The sequence below is a fragment of the Amblyomma mixtum genome, chromosome 8 (assembly GCF_055824585.1).
Source record: "Amblyomma mixtum isolate Tamu chromosome 8, ASM5582458v1, whole genome shotgun sequence".
NCBI lineage: Eukaryota > Metazoa > Arthropoda > Arachnida > Ixodida > Ixodidae > Amblyomma > Amblyomma mixtum.
The window spans coordinates 6,811,829-6,828,915 of record NC_143019.1 but is presented as its reverse complement, the minus strand read 5'-3'; the positions used below and the strand labels follow the sequence as shown (position 1 = coordinate 6,828,915).

Below are 17,087 nucleotides of genomic sequence, written 5' to 3'. Positions count from 1 at the left end.
TGAAGTTCCGCGTCTTGTCCTGTGCTTTCCTTTCTTGTCCTGCGTCGTTTTAGCGCGGTTGCAATATGCACTCCATTGTCAACCACCAACTAGCCCGCCTTCACTTGTTACATATGCTTGTTCGATTCCGGCCGCGGGGATTGAATTTCGATGGAGGCTAAATACCAGAGGCCCGTGTGCTGTGCGATGTCAGTGCACGTTAAAGAACCCCAGGTGGTCGAAATTTCCGGAGCCCTTCACTACGGCGTCCCTCATAGCCTGAGTTGCTTTGGGACGTTAAACCCCAATAAACCAAACCAAGCTGTTGATATATTTAGGGATGTGACGTCACTTCCGGTCTAGTGATGTCCCTGCCCTCCAGCCAATGGGAATTATCAGGTGTGGTGACGTCACCTTCCTTCAGCCAATGACCCGGTCTGGTGAGGTCTCTTACCACCAGCTAACGAGAATGACCAGGTCTGGTGACGTCATTTCCCCCAGCCAACGGGAATTATTCGCTCTGGTGACGTCGTTTTCCTGCGGCCAGCGGTATAATTTTATGACCGATGGCACAATTTTTTTTTCCCCGATGACACTTTTATTGCCATCGCAATAACACTCCAGGCTTACTCGTGGGGAGCCGGGTAAAATTATCCTTCATGGTGCCGTGAATGACGCAGGCGTGATCGGTGCCCTGGTGGCCACCGCGGTGGACCTGCTGGTGTTCTCGGCGAGCCCGCCCACCCTGCAGGTGTAGATTGAGATCCTCATGACGGTGCCCATCCTCTGGCTTCCTACATACATCGTCACCCGCGGACTGGTAAGCTCCATGTTCTCGATGCGCTGTTAGAGCCCCGCGGGAGTAGGTCAAGAGCAAATTCAAGCACTCCTTAGAGCAGTGAGATCTTGATACTCGTTGGTGAACACCGGGCAGGGCCGGATTAAGAAAAGTGGGGGCCCTGGGCTAATGCGCATCTAGGCCCCCTCTCCCTTTTCCTCCACTGATCCCCGTGCCCCCTGCTGCACTACTCGAGCCGCCGCGGTGGCTCAGTGGTTATGGCGCTCGGCTGCTGCCCCGAAAGACGCCGGTTCGATCCCGGCCGCGGCGGTTGAATTTCTTTGTGGGAGAAATTCTATAGACTCGTGTACTGTGCGATGTCAGTGCACGTTAAAGAACCCCGGTGGTCGAAATTTCCGGAGCCCTTCACTACGGCGTCTCTCATAGCCTGAGTCGCTTTGGGACGTTAAATCCCCATAAACCAAACCACTACTGGAATGTATTCCATGTTTCATTGTAATTCCACCTAATTAAAATGAACGAAGTGCGATCAATGGGATTCGTGTAACAGTAACGCAGTAGCATTAGTTTTGCGCGCAAAACACTACGGGACTCTTGGGACGCGCGACACGTGTCCGTCGGTGCCCGAGCGCCGAACGCCACGGAAGAGCCGCGTGAGCCGACCGACATCATGCGAGGCTGCATTGCAGCTAAATTGCAGCGCGCTGCGTGCGCCGCCTACTCTCCTTTTTCACTGACACCGTGCACAAGCCGACAGACAGGTTTTTGTTCGCAGCACTGTTTTAATGCTAACGCATTAAAGAAAAGCAGGCTGAGCTAGCTTCCTACAGTCGAGCTGGGTGCTTCGGCAGCGACTACGAAATAGAAACACTCGTTAATTAGTGCCCCGAGAGGGTAATATTAAAAGTTGTTAAAATTAATTTGACTACACGATGAACGTTTACTACTGCCCTCACGAGGCGCATTTGAATAGCAGAATTAAAGTCCTGGATGAGTGGTGAGCGTGCTCGGCGCTGAGCCGAGTATCCGGGTTCAAATCCAGCCGCACGGCTGCGCGTTTTGATGGAGGCGAAATGCAAAAATGCGCCCATATGCTGTGCGATTTCAGAGCACGTTAAAGATCCCCAGGTGGTCGAAATTATTCCCGAGAGCTCCAAAACGGCACCTCTTTTTTTTTTTTTTGCTGCCGCGGTGAATCAGTGGTCATGGCGCTCGGCTGCTGACCCGAAAGATGCGGATTCGATCCCGGCCACGGCGGTCGAATTTCGATGGAGGCGAAATTCTAGAGGCCCATGTACTGTGCGATGTCAGTGCACGTTAAAGAACCCCAGGTGGTCGAAATTTATTGGCAGTCTGCTATCATTTTCTTGTACTAATGAATTATTTTTGGGGCAAAACGTAATGCTCTTGCTTCACTGTCGGGCGACGTCCTTTGCAAATTTGTAGCTTGACACAGTAGAAAAAAAGACTGTGCATCCATCAAGGCGTTACAAATGCAAACTGTGGGCTTTGCACCAGATCTCCTTATTTGTTATTCAAAGAAAAGTCGTGGGAAAGTACATAATACTTGCCAATTAATGCTCCAAAGCTAGACAGAGGACATTGAAGGATGCCCTTCTGCGGGGTCCAGGTTACTTTTGACCACCGGCAGTTTTGTAATGTGTACTGGCATTCATGCATTTTAACAAAATATTGTTAAAATGCATAAATGCTGCTGTCAGTGTAGTCGGCATTAAGAGAAAAAATTCCGGTGGCCCTCCTGTCACTAAGTCACGTGACCTTGTGACGTTATCACAACCTGGATCTCAGAAACCCCACCAGTGGCTGTGTTTGAAACAGCCGCTGTTCCAAACATAGCCACCTTCTGTGGCAGTGGCACATCACTTAACCGCTCCTCCACTGTGCCAGGATCGGTAGGAGGACTTCCTCCGTTCAATAAATGTAAAGTAGGGAATGGCCAATATTGCATACTTGGGCATGTAGGTAGAACCTAGGCGACAGAGAAGGACTACTTGTGCGAGAGGTATCAGTAATGCTATTGCACTGTATCCTTAAGTGTGGGTTAAGCGTTACGTGATGGCGAAGTAATTCTTAAGTTCAGGTTAAGCGTTACATGATGGCGTAGGAATTCTTAAGTGTAGGTTAAGCTTTACATGATGGCGAAGGAACGAATAGTTTCCATGGCTGTGAAGTGATATGCCAAGAAAACCCTAGGCCACTGAAGGGACCATTTACGCTATCACATCATACCCTGAAGGCGGGGCTTAAATGCTCCATCAGGTTTTTGTCCCTAGCTAAATGCATATGAGCATTGAAACCGTGGTGTGGTGCTCGTCAGCTAAGTGCCTAAGCCACTGAGTTTTTGTGTAAACATTGGATTAGGGCGCTTAGCTTGTACTAGCTAAGTATAATAAGCCTCTTAGTAATCAACTTGCCTAACTTTGTTTTCTCGTGGCAAGATGTATTAGGCTGTTTCATTTCGACCAAGTTGTCTATCCACTGGAGAGAGAACTTAGAGCAGTCAGAATAATGAACACAACAGGAAGGGCACTTCTCACTGTACTTCCAGTGGTTGACCCTCTTGTCTGTCCTGGCTTCACTTGTTGCATCAAGTTGCTGATTGTATGGTTCTACACAGGGCGCGTGGCTATTGAATACTTGGATCCAAACCCCGAAGTGCAGAAGAAGTACGCCTTCAAGTGTCACCGTGCCAAAGACAGCAATGGCATCGAGCTCATCTACCCTGTCAACGCAACTGTGAACGCATTCCACAACTTGTACAACACATTTGCGGCGGGAGACAGTGACGGCCACGTGAACATCTGGGACGGCTTCAACAAGAAGCGTCTCTGTCAGTTCCACAAGTACCCATCGAGCATTGCATCCCTGGCCTTTAGCCATGATGGCTCGCTGTTGGTTATTCATTCCTCTGCGAACAGGGCGAGATTCATAAAAAACCGCACGACGCCATCTTTGTGCGTCGTGTCACTGATCAGGAGACAAAGCCGAAACAACTCCATTATCACTGACTTGTTTTTGTTTTATTTCTTTATTTTATTCAATAAACATGAATGTTTAACTCTGAACACCTGTACTGTCTCCACTTCAGCACCCCTTTTGAAGTGACCTTGTGAATTGTTCTTTTTCCGTTTTCATTTTGCTGGATGCTTTTGAGCTTATAAGCTTTTAAGCAACAGGCATTAGCTGCATATGTAAAGTGTACAGCTTGGTTGATTTCAAGAAGCAAAATTGGTTGTTAGTAAGTGGAGCTCAATGCTCACAGTACTTTCATCCAATATTTTCCTTGTTTGCATTAGCTGAACTCAAATTAGAATATCGAAAATTCGAACTCGCCAGAATCGAGCTTTTGGTTCATTCGAACTGACGAATTGGCCGCGTCTGAATTACGTGTATCTCAGTAAGAAAAAATGCCCACTAATTTGAATGCACGAGCGAGTGCCACTGTTAATTCGCTCAGTCTGAGCTGAGATTTGCCATCGGGCATCCGCAGGCCAGAAGTTGAGTGGTCGCACGGCGAACGAGTAACCACGGCGAACCACGGCGAACGATTGCATAAGCTGCCACGCGCAGTCTGCTGCGCTGAAATTGGCCATGGTTTCTTTGCGGCAACCGAAAGCTCCTCGCGAACATAAACGTAAGCCCAGCTGTGGTGCTGAGAAACGTAGCAAAACATTTTAAAATTCTATGTTTTGGGCATAGGAACGTTTCTTTCCGCTTGGTAAGCGGCTTTGGGCAGAGTTTCGTGGGAATAGTATGGCAACACTGGGATAGCAGACGGCGAGTACGTCTCACGAAACTCTGCCGCGGCTTTTGTGGAAACCCTCGCACATTGACTTAAATTAGAGGAGTGAAGACTGTCACCAGCGCTGAAATCACATACACAGCCAGTTTAAACCACTAGAGTGGTTTATCACTGAAACAATGTTATTTATTTCTGTCACCAATATCGGCAACTGTTATTTTGCTGGTCCTGGACTAGGGTGACTCGTATCCCCATCGAGGCGCCCAGTTGTGGACGTGATGTCACTGCGTTGTTACCGTGGTGGCAGTCGTAACTTAAAAAAAAATATATCTAGAAAATCAGAGCTAAATATAACGATTTACTTATAGTGGCAAACAAAAAAGTCAGTGGTGGGAATGCTGCGGCGATTGCGCAAACTTGCGCCTTTATATTAAATCTGATACATGCTGCTACAAAGTGCCGAGGGGCTGCACATGCGCGGGAAGGCTTAGCGCGGTTTACGTGTCCGCTGTTTGGAACGCCTTTGTCGGTGACTGCTTTGCACCCGCCGCGGTGACTCAATTGTTAGGCGCTCGGCTACTGTGCCGCAGTACCTGGGTGCGAACCCGACCGCGGCGGCCGCGTCTCAATGGAGGCGAAATGCGGAAGGCGCCCGTATTCTGCGATGTTATTGCATGTTAAAAATCCTCAGGTGGTCGAAATTATTCCGGAGACCTCCACTGCGGCACCGCGGGTGCACAGTACCATGTAGTAACTGAGCTGACGTCGCATGAACAGAGGCTTCGGACGACGTAGGCGGGACTCGTCTCAGGATATTAGGGACGGAAACTACCTCGACCGGGTAGTTTTGCCGGTAGAAATCCGTCAGTGCATTAGAGTCGGAGCGCTCCCTACCCAAAGGGCATTGGAAGTCCCATGGATGTCTTGCGGATGTTTAGGATGTCTGCAGGACGTCCATGGGAGGTTCAGTGCCCATCGGGTAAGAATGTGCTGGTGGGTCGTCACGATGGACGGAGAGGGCCAAGGCGCAGCTCCTTAGAGAAAAATACTCGGGGGATGGAAGCACCGTGGAGTCTCCGCTGGGAGCATTTCCCGCAAGGTAGTAGCCTCGGCAGTTACGCGAGCAGAGTTGGGATGGCTGAAGAGGATACTACAACGCTAGGAATTACTCAGGAAGGCGCCAGCACCATTCTTTGCGATTACAAGACGGTCCTCCGCAACATTGCGCGAGGGCGAATCTCCGCCACCGAGTACCACGATGCCAAAAGGCAGGAAAGTTATTGGCCTGGTTTGGGTCCCGGCTCATGAAGGGGCCGCTCACCAGTACGCTCGAGGTTTTGTCAGCCGTGCTGGTGAGGAAGACTCCGACGCGGGGACCTTGCGAAGTGAGACGCTGGACAGCTGCCAGGCCATTGCGAGTTATTACAGAGATCTTAGGGGCGAGTCTGCCTCCCCCGAATACGTCGCTGAGCCGAGATCAAGCCACCACGGGGAGGCGACTGCAGACACGGTCGCTGCCAAATTCATGGATCAGTGCGAATATATTTCTGATCTAGTAAATCCTTACTGCCAGCGTTGCGGTGAACTAGCAACGCTGGATCACATAATTTGGGATTGCGCGGAGGATCTGTCTCCAGCAGGCCTGGTTATAGCTCCCTCAAAAGCATGGGAAGCGTACAGTCCAAGGCCGTGGCAAGAGGTAGCCAGAAATATTTTTCGAGGGTGTCATTCGCCGCCGGTAGAAAAGTAAAAGAAAGCCTGCGCCCAAACAGTATCGTAGTCCATAGAGTTAAAATACTTTTAATTGCTTTCATAAAGCCGAAGGGTCCGTCGTTTCGTTCACTCTAATCTCTACATAAAATACTTGTGCACACAGGATTGCGTGAACTTGATTTGCAGAGAACATACGTAAAAAACGAAAAGTCGCGGCAGTTTCAACTATTTTCATGTGATTTACAACAACACAAGAGCTTCTGCTCAATAGCAAAGTCAGCAACTGCGAACGAATGGTATTTGTCAAAATTTATACTTCATGCATGTAAACCTGCGCCCGGCCGCAGAGGCGCTTAAAAAAGCACTTTTTATTTTCGTAATAGTTTATGATCATTTGAGGACAACGCAAAGGATGAAAAAGTAGGCTGACGTGAAAAGGTATGTTTGATCGGGTGAACTGTGCCTACTGTTAAAAGGAGTGCCATACTTCGTGCGGTAGCGAAGAGGTGTGATTCTTCTCAGCAATAAGTTCCGCTTCCTATTCTAGAGCCACGACAACGTAGTACATACTACATCGATCTTTTCAGGAATAAACCGACACTCTTCTTATTTTTGCTTTTACATTTTAATATATCGATGCGGTGTGTAAATAGCATCGGCGAAATAAAAAGGCCGAAAGGTGTGTGAGAGAGAGGAGATGCGGCACACAGAAAATTTCGGGGGGGGGGGGGGGGGGGGAGGGGTGCTCTGGCACTGACCCCGCAATGTGCAATATTCGCAACATTCGCAATATCCACAATATTCGCAATGTGCTTTCCTTCACTGTTTATGCTCTAGTGATATAATGGTAACGTTCCAAGGCGCCCGTTCAAGTGAGCGCGGTTTCATCGATAACCTGCCTTATTCCGTTGCCGTCTCTCCTATCGGGGTGAATAGGTGACGTTGCACTTGCATGAAGCGGCCTGAAAAAAGTCAGTCGAGCGCGGTAGGGCGAGAGCCTAAAACTTAGGTGAAACAATGCGATCGCCGCCTAAAAAAAAAAAGAAACAAAGGTTTTTGCTGTAGCCTCAGATGGAACACGTGCGAAGTAAGGCAAAAGATAAGGTCACACCCGCTTGTTCTCGGCACGGCGGGCGAGAATTCGCGAGATTAGGCCTAAGTCTACCGGGCAGTAGCGATGAGGCGGCAGCATGGCCGCGCCCTTTCAGTGGTGCTCGGGTGTAATTATCTTAATTATTGGTGACGTTGTTGGAAACTGACCTTGACTGAGTGAACTAATGAAACCCTTCCTGCCTCGCTCGTCGAACTGTGATGTCTCCTGAAGCCCTGCATTAATTGGGGCCTTGAAACTATTGTCAAGTTAGAGTCGGACCAGAACTGAAGAACCCAGCTATTACCGCGGCGCCTGACAACGTCGTGTTTGTGCCACCTGTTCGCCTGTCCATCGCTAAACACGGCGGATAACCTCTTCAATCACGAAACAACGAACTTCTGCAAAGGTACCACTGCTGCCAGCCTGTCAACGAAGTGCGGTGTTTTCGGCGTCGCCCCTTCAAAGGGGGAACTCGGCTTGCATGGACGATGCCTTCCCAAAGCTTCATCCGCGGCAGCAAGAACGGTAAGTGCGATTACAATCGGTCCGTTCTGCTACTCGCACTGCTGGATTCGCGAGTTTTGCAATACTCGAGCTTCTGTTAGCGTAGAAAATGCGCTGAACACACTTACGAAGATAGCGTAACAACTTTTATCCGGAGTGATTTCTGGCGCCAGTCGCAGAAGCACAGCTAGCTGTAAGCAGGGATAGGCAACATGCGATCATGTGTAGCTGAGGGGTGATCGCGTGTCTGTTGTTGGTCTAGAAGTTAGGGCACAGCTGCAAGCAACGATAGGCAGCACGCAGTGATGTGTAGCTGAGAGGTGATCGCTGATCTAGAAGTCAAAGGCACGCCCTGAGACGAGCGTCTCTTCTAGAAAGCTGGGAGGGAAGTAAGCACCGAAGTTGTCGCTCAGCGATTACTGCAGATTAAGGAATTAGAAGCACTGTTTTTCCCGGTACCGCAGGGATGGAACTTTCGTACCAGTGGGTTTAAACATTCTCCTTTAGGAGAGAAAAGGAACTGTGGGGAGGTTAGCTGGAAGAGGACACCGGATCGATACCCTGCACTGGGGGAAATGGATGAGAGGATGTCAAGGTGCACGAGAAACGGTAAAGCGCTGTTCTCTAAAGAATGAAAGAGCCGTTCCACTTCGTAACACCTTAGAAGCCTTCATTTTTTAGGTGATAGAAAGGCACGAGATTGGCTAGCATCGGCCCGAATGCTCCGTCTTTTGCATCGATTGCACTGGCACGCATATATTGACGAGGGGGCCCGAAGTTTCGCCGAGAGTTCAGCCCACTCAAGTTGCGCTACTATGAACTATGTCGAGGGCATTTTGTTGGCACTGTGTGGAGGGGGGTGGGCATTTTGTTGAACTGCGTGGAGGGCATTGTGCTGCCGGCTGCCTGCCTCAGCTTGATGTGCCGCTCTGCGTTCGCACAACAGAGTACGCGGCCCTGTAATTAGCCACAATGTGTACGCAGAAGCAGAAAACCTTCGCAACGTTGTCGCAAAAAAGCCCTTGGCGTGAAATTCCTAACTATTCGGCTCCGGCATACATGATCGTATCGCACAGATCTTCATTAACTAGTCGCGTTCTTTTATTTTTGATACCTTTTGATCGGCCACAACAAGAAGTAGGACCAGATTCATGCCAAGCTGTCGCAGACACGATGCGCTGCCAAGTTCCAGTGCTATCGGGATTTGTTCGCCTATCTACATAGCGGTTTGTTGCGATTATCTTTACAGTCACCATTCAGGTTCATCACCGCCGACGCGCGGCCTTAGCAATCGTCTTTCGCCAGGACTCGCGTATGCGCGCCAGACGTGATTAGAAGGCTGGCGAAATATCGCAGTTTTGAAGCGAAAAGCTTCACTACCCGCACTACAGCCGCGCTTAGCGTGAGCCGTCGGAGCCAAGATTTGCCGCAGCTGCGCATGCGCGAAACCGAGCGACGTCACGCGCGGCGCAGGTGGCCGCAGCCGCCGCCGCGCCGACTCCGCCGCCTGACCGTTCGGCGCAGCCGCGCGCTACTGCGCATGTGCGCCGCCTCCTCACCGCCGCTACTACTGCGCGCTCGCCTCCTCGACACCGTTTGACCTTTCGCTGCAGCCGCGTGTTTACCACAGTTACTACGTATGCGCAAGGAGGGCTATATAACGCGCTTGCCTACACCGTTATCGTGGTGCTCCCAGTGCATTGTGCGCGAACTGCGACAGCCATGACGTCAAGCAAAGCATAACTGCAGCTTTTCGCTTGTATATCCAGGCTTAACCAGAGCTAAGCCACTGCCATTTTTTTTTCACTTATGATTTCGCAATGTTAGAAACTGTTCGCAGAGAAGTATGTATACGGGCTTTGCCAAAAACACCATATATGTTTCACCTAAGATATTCAGCAATTTTTTAATATGGGCTTTTTCAGTTAGAAGAGTGCTTTTTATCTGCATAGCATTGTCAGCGGTATAGCTCATCAGAGTACTGCTAAAACATGCCAACTTGTAGGCTGGTTAACTAAACTTTGCAGTTGTTGCTCAGTTTTATTTAGTGAGATGCGTGAAATCCTTCGTGAGTGATATCCATGCCAGTTTTTAGAATTTCGAAAACGCATTTACTTTCGCCCCGCCACGGTGGCTCAGTGGTTACGGCGCTCGGCTGCTGACCCGAAAGACGCGGGTTCGATCCCGGCCGCGGAGGCCGAATTTCGATGAAGGCAAAATTCTAGAGGTCCGTGTGCTGTGCGATGTCAGTGCACGTTAAAGAACCCCAGGTGGTCGAAATTTCCGGAGCCCTTCACTAAGGCGTCCCTCATAGTTCTTCGGGACGTTAAACCCCAATAAACTAAACCAAAAGCATTTACTTTCGGTGCCAACAATTTTGCCTACGTCGCGTCAAAATACACGCGCTCTCGAAAAGCTTGCAGGCGAAGCAACCCCTGCAGTGCTCGTCCAAATAGCCAAAATATGTTGGGCCATAGCGCGGAGAGCAGCTGCGTTTCAATTCTAAAAACTGATATTCATATTATTTGCGCTGGGCCACATGCCTATCAGTAAATAAGGAGACTAACAGTAATAATTAAAAGTTTACTATTTTATATCAGTTACCATCCTACTAGTTAGTAGTTCTTGACTGTATTCTTATGCGCTACACTGCGGACAATGCTGTGCTGAAAAAGCGCTCGTGTAGCTCAAAAAGCCCATTTTCAAAACTCGCAGGTCTTCTTAAGTGAAAAACTCGGTATGTAGTACAGCCTGCCTAGTTCGAATCCGGGCCATGCACCGTGGCTCGCTTTGGCGGTCCAAATCTGTCGGCTGTGAGGCGAACTGTTGTTGCTCACCTGTCCGGGACTTCCCAGAGTGCTATAGACAGCCCCAGTACATGACATATAAACAAACTTTTTTTGGCTGTTTTCCTACAGCGGTTGCATAGTCCAGCGCAACATGAAGGTTCAGTGTCGCTTAGGCCGAAAGGCACCAACAACTTTTTACTGGTGTAAGGTTCGTTTACTCGCCAGCCAATAATAAAAATGGCGGTACAGTGTTGAGAAACCTAATGACTAGCTGTGCTGATGTGTGCTGTACTCAGCCTTCTTGAGGCATTGCACAGCGTTAGAGTACTTTATTTTAGGTGAATTAGGTCCTGAAGTGATCGCCTGCAAATCGCCAGACTACGTATTATCGTGCTCAGCATGCAGTTCAGCGCCTGCATTCGACGTCGACCATGCAGCGGTATGCGCTACGCGGTCGCAAGGTTAGTTGGTGGAGCGTTGTCTAGGAAAAAGTAAATATAGCTGTAATTTAAACGTACACTGAATAGTAATCTGAACTCGTCTTTTTACCGCGGGAACTCGATCTACACGTTCTAGGAATTCTTAGAAATTTCGAATTATAGTCCTGTGCCACCGATTTCCTCAATTTAAATCGAATTAAACTTCCGTCTCCCGCCTTTTTTTGAACTCGCCGCAGACGGTAGGAGGAGTCAACCGATATTTCAACCAGTTCCGTGGCGGCTTGCCGCTCTGCCATCGGCGGAATGATACGTACCGGTCGGCGAAAGCAAAGAGTCCGCGCGTATTTTTATTTCTGTGGGCCTAATTTGCGGCTATGTAGCCTCTGGCTGGAGTAATTTATTCACGGCAACCTAAAAAACAAAATACAAGCGAAAGCGAAGCCGCCACACGACCGCCTGAAAGGCACTTCACGCGTTAGTTGACTCCTCCTACCGTCTGCGGCGAGTTCAAAAAAAGGTGGGAGCCGGGACGTTTAATCCGATTTAAATTACGGGAATCGGTCGCACAGGACAATAATTCCAAGTTTCCATGAATGCTCGGAACGTGTAAATCGAGTTCCCGCGCTAAAAAGACTAGCTTCGATTACTCTTCGGTGCACCTTTAACACACACCACACAGAAAGACTGACGGGACGGGACGGGCTCCGAACGACAGCGCCCGTCCTGTCCGCCTTTCTGTGTGCTGTGTGTTAAATTAGCCCTGTTTTTACCTTTTGTTAGATAGACACCGCTTGAATGTGTCGTGATGGACACTGCAGAAGACCATGCACTTTCTAGTACCAGCTGCGTGTATAACTTTCCGACACCGCCGGGCGACCGCTGCTTTGTGATTGGAGCTCCGCCTATAACTTGGGTATTTCAAGACATAGTGAGCGCCATGGTGTCCGTTCATGGCGTCTGTGGCAACAGTGTTCAGAGTTTCGCTCGAACAGCGTGGGATCCCCACGACTGTATGGTACACGAGTCACTGTCGCTGCTATGTCGACTTTCTTTCGATGATCCCAGGCAAAAGTTAATTCACCCAAGAAATGGTTTGCTTTGGAAGTCACATTTACAGACCTGCCTGCATTTTGTAACCGTTACGTAACTCTATGCTGAGCCGCGTTGCAAACTTTACTACGTTTTCTGGCGTGCAGGGGCTTGTCAGTTCTGGTGAATGACCGTGACGTTTTCTCTTTACCGCAAAGTCAGTTTTTTTTAATGCTTCGGCAGTAGACGGATCAGTACCGAGGCACTTGATCGTCATTACCTATGGCGTCCTAAAAATCACCCTCAGTTCTCTCTGCCTGCCAGGTAGCACCGAAGCATTAGACCAATGTGACATTTTTCTTTTGGTCAAACGTTAATTAAGTTTTCTTAATGACCTTTTTTAATAATTTCTTTACGTTACAGATGAACATCCTAGTAAACTTTTTCTAACATTAATTAAACATTATAACAACGTAAATGTAATATTGTCGAAAATAATGAAGCAACCCTGCACTAGTATGCAGGCCCACCATTGTGACAATTTAATCAACGCTTTGCAAGGACCAGCAACGAAGGCGACACTTCGTCTCCACAGTAGAGCACAACATGCGACTAGAATGTACTTACCTCCGAAAGCATGCAGTGGAGTCAAGCTTACACGCCCATTACTGAGAGGTGTCCCATGAGTGGTAGTAGCGAAAGGATAATAAGCAGTTTAACAAAATAATCTGCTTAAGCATGTTACCTATCGCGGGCACAATCTAAGAGATTTAGTTGCGCGAAGCACTGCTAGTTGAAAAACATGTTTACTGTAAAATTAGTGGAGAGTGTTCTGGGACTCGGTGCTAGAAATATATCTGCAGTGTTTTATAGTTATGATTCAAATATAATAATGTTTAATAAACAATAAGGAGACATTGCTGACTTGGAACGTTAAATATATGTTTATGCTGCAGCGTTTACCATCATTTGTTCATTTTTAACATTATAACAAGAGTTGAAAGCCAGGATTGGAATAATATTTATGTTCAGTGTTAAACAAATTTTTATGTGTAACATATAAACTTAAATATTAATTTCTAACAGTTAATGCAACGTTTCAATGTAACAATGTTACTGAACTTGCCTAAATTTTTCATAAGATTGTTCTAATTTTCCGTGCTACCTGGGCGTGGCCAGCATATCGCCTTTGACACGTGTGGGGATGTGGGAGGGACAGCTTTATTTTAACAAAAAGGATCCTTTGTTCTTGACCAAGAGTCCAGGCGTCTGTGCTTCACTGAGAACTCTGTACACTTGCCATGATTGGCTAGCTGGTTGAGCAACTAGCAGAATGTCATTCCATGAGGAGGCGGACCGGTTGGGTATGGGGGACCTGCCATCGTTTGGGGGCATTCCCACACCGTGTACTGTGCGATGTCAGCGCGCGTTAAAGAACCCCAGGTGGTCGAAATTTCAGGAGCCCTCCACTACGGCGTCCCTCATAGCCTGAGGCGCTTTGGGACGTTAAACCCCCATAAAACGTCCCCCACAGGTTGTGTATGAGGGTACCTTGGCCGCCCCTCATGTTGAGCAGAGTAGGGATGTCAAGGTGGGGTGGTGGCGATGAATGTCTGCAGTTGCCGCGAGACTGGACTGTATTTTCAATTTCGTGTACGGTGAGGTGGTGGGAGGGTAAGCGCCTGTTTTTGTAATAAGTGGTTTTTTTATGTGAGAAGAGCCCGATAGGATTCCTGCGTGGGTTTGGGTGTCCCATCTTCTTGGGGCCTGAAGGATAGTTCTCGAGTCAGCGTATGAACACGCTGGTTACAGGGGATCGATACTTACCCAGGAACCCACGTGAGGGTTATCTCTTGGGTAAGCGTATGTCCTGATGCGAGAATGCGTCGGGCGATTGACGTGATAACGCTTTGCTGAGTGACGGTACACAGCTTTGGAGACGGTGGAGATATCCGTGATGTTGGGATCTTGTGCATAGTGTATAAGCACCAAGCCCATGGCCGCGCCTTCAGCCTCCGTGGGGAAGGTGGCTGCGGCCCCGATGGTGCCATCCTCGATAGTAGGCGGGGACAGCGGCATAATAGCCCGGTAGGGTGCGTTGTGCCGCGTTTACATACATGTCGGGTCTGCCTCTGTAGTGCTTGTTGTAATACTAGGCTCGTGCCTGGCGTCTGGCCCCGTGTAGCTCGGGGCTGATATTTCTGGGTAGAGGTTTGATGCGCATTGGACCCTGGATGTCAGGTGCAATGATTTGATAGTTGGGGGCAGGTGAGCAGGTAGATTGGAGCCTGGCGAAGATGCCGTAAGAGATGTTGGCCGGTTTCTGTGCGGGTTAGTTGAAGTATCTGGTTGTCTCGTTTGGCTTCGTGGAGTTCCGAGATAGTTTTGTAGGTGCCCGTTGAGAGTAGTGGTTTGTGCTAAGCGACTGTGGTAGGCGGAGCGTTGAGATTATTGCCTTTCTAATAAAAGCATCAGCTTTGTCTTGTGAGAAAGCGGTAAGGAACGTGAAAAGTCGTGTCTGGTGATGAGGGCGTCTGTCATATTAAAGGTTTCCCTCTCCGACAGTCCATGGTTGCATGTGGCTACACTGTGGACAAGACCCTCGATTTGTTTGGTTCGCTTCTCTAGGAGTTGTACAGGGAAGGTTGCATCCAAAGCGTCCTGTATGTGCAGTCCAAGGACCTATGGAGTCAAGGACGTTGGAGTCCAAGGAGTCTATTGACCAACTCCAGGGGACCAGCGGTATGTGGTCGTCGTACATTCGGAGGTGCATGCGTGGATCCCGGGGAAGTGGTCTGATCATCAGCAGTTCCGATTTGAGCGGGGAGCACATAAGGCCCATATTGGTCAGGTTCGAGGTGATGATATCAACTGCCAATTGTAAGGTGTCTTGCGCCTCTCCTGTGGAGCCTTCAGTCGTTGATGTCGGCGTATATTGCCGAGTGGAGGTCAGGTATGTTGGTCAGTTGTTTGGCCAGCGGGGCTAGAGTTACATTAAATAAGAGGGGGGAGAGAAGAGCTCCTTGTGGGGTGCCCCGGTTGGGGAGGGAGAACGGAGGTGACGGTATAGTGCCGAGTTGGATCTGGGCCGTTGATTGTGTCTTATTAAGAAGGCTTGGATGTAGCGCCACATTTGCGAAGGTTATGTTCGTGGCTAGTATTGTTTCTGGCTACTTTAACTATCTTATCCATATTTTTATTTATTTTATTTACATGATACTGGAGACCTTTTTGGTCCAAGCAGGGAGGCAAAAGCAAATTGTACAAGAAATTGTTACAGATACATTGAACAAATGCAGCTTACGTACATACATGTTTAAAATTCATGGATGCAGCTATAAAAGCACTCCGAGATACATCTTCGTCAGATCTAAAATAGTCACAAATGCAAGTTTCAGAAGGGCATTTTGAGTGGTTAAAAGATATATATTGCTAATGACATTTCCCTCTTTGTCTCTTAGCGCATACATATAGTATCTACCTATGAGTAGTTTTTTCTTCACTGCTTTTAGGCTACTTCCGTTCCACTCCTACCTTTATTCCTTCCTTTGCGGCGCTTTTCGGGTTGTCCACCAAGATGTGTGATGCAGTTACTGCATCATTTCCTTTCCTTAGAACCAATTCTCAAACTAATTTTGTTTTCTTCAGGGCTCGGCTTAAAACCTCGAAGTCCGTCTCAAATACAGGAAGCATCCAGTAGCAGCCGGCCTCAACACGATTGATTCCTTGTTGCGTGCTGCCCCTTTCCATGTTGATCGTATTATTAACTCTTCCTCAAAACACATTAAAAAAAGTAATCAAATCAGTTCCAAAATACGATGCACAGAGCGATCTCCACAAAAGCGATTGGCTCTCCGAAGCGCGCGTCCCGCCCTACAACTTCGATAGGGCACACTACACTCTCTCTTAAAATTAAAAAGAAAACAAACTAAACTGACCCCGGAGTTGAGTTCTACACGGGTCTATCCGGCGCCTTCCTAGAACACATTCAATTATGACCTCCCGAGCGTTTCCCACGCTTAAGACGTTGCCGTAAACCGGAAGGGTCACTGTCGTGCGATCTCCCCTTCGGAGGGGGGGGGGGGGGGGGGGGGGGGGGGGCGATTTGTAGTTGGCCGTTTGCGATCTGCTGTCGCTTGCCGTTCTGATCTTCTTTCTTAGAACTGTCCTATCTTCTACTCTCTTCTTGGCTTTTCCTTTTTTCCCGGCGGCGAGGGCTAACATTGTGTGGCGGACGACCCTGTTTCGCGCCATATTAGGTTACAGTGGTGGTGCGCAGTTGGCGTGCGTAGGGCTTTTTAAGGGCTCCTGTCCAGTCCCCATGTTGGGCTCCGCGGTGGGCGGCTGGCGCCTTTGTTGAACACCAAAACATTTTTATGGCTTCTCATTTTTTAACGCCGATCTCCGCTGCAAAAGAGGGCGCACCGAGACAGCAAAATTCTTCCCAAATAACCAAAACAGCTTAGAACGGTTCCACGAAGTGCACTATGAACACGCAGAGAAGAACGGCTAGATGCATTACACCATTTCTTGTCACCAGAACTTTCACAGATAGCATAGGCCAGGGCTATAAGATAAAAAAACCAGCAAACGGTGACCTCCTACTAGTAATCCTGTACAACCACCAGCACGAAAAGTAAGCAGAAGTCACCTCTTTTGGAGACACACCTGTGACACTCAACCCACCCCGATCCTTGAACACAGTGCGAGGAGTTAACGCAGACGACGGCCTTAGGCATGTAACAGAAGTACTTCTTGAAGGACTAGAGGAACAAAACGTGACTAACGTGTAGAGAATAAAAATGAGGAGAGGCGACCAAGAAATAGCCACGAAACACATCATCCTGACTTTCGCATCAAGCATATACTCCCAGAATCCGTAGAAATCGGCTGTATGAAACTTCACTTCGGGCAGTACATACCAAACCCACGACGTTGCTTTCAGTGCCAACGGTATGGCGACAGCTCTCAGAGCTGC

The 17,087-nt window shown here is 48.7% G+C and overlaps 1 long non-coding RNA gene across 1 annotated transcript; it reads left to right on the top strand.

Moving 5' to 3' along the window:
- The first annotated feature begins 297 nt into the window (after positions 1 to 297).
- On the top strand, positions 298 to 3,864 carry LOC149331220 (uncharacterized). Its single transcript, XR_016284835.1, has 2 exons — positions 298 to 799; positions 3,417 to 3,864. It is a non-coding gene; the product is annotated as an uncharacterized LOC149331220 (long non-coding RNA).
- Positions 3,865 to 17,087: the final 13,223 nt, after the last annotated feature.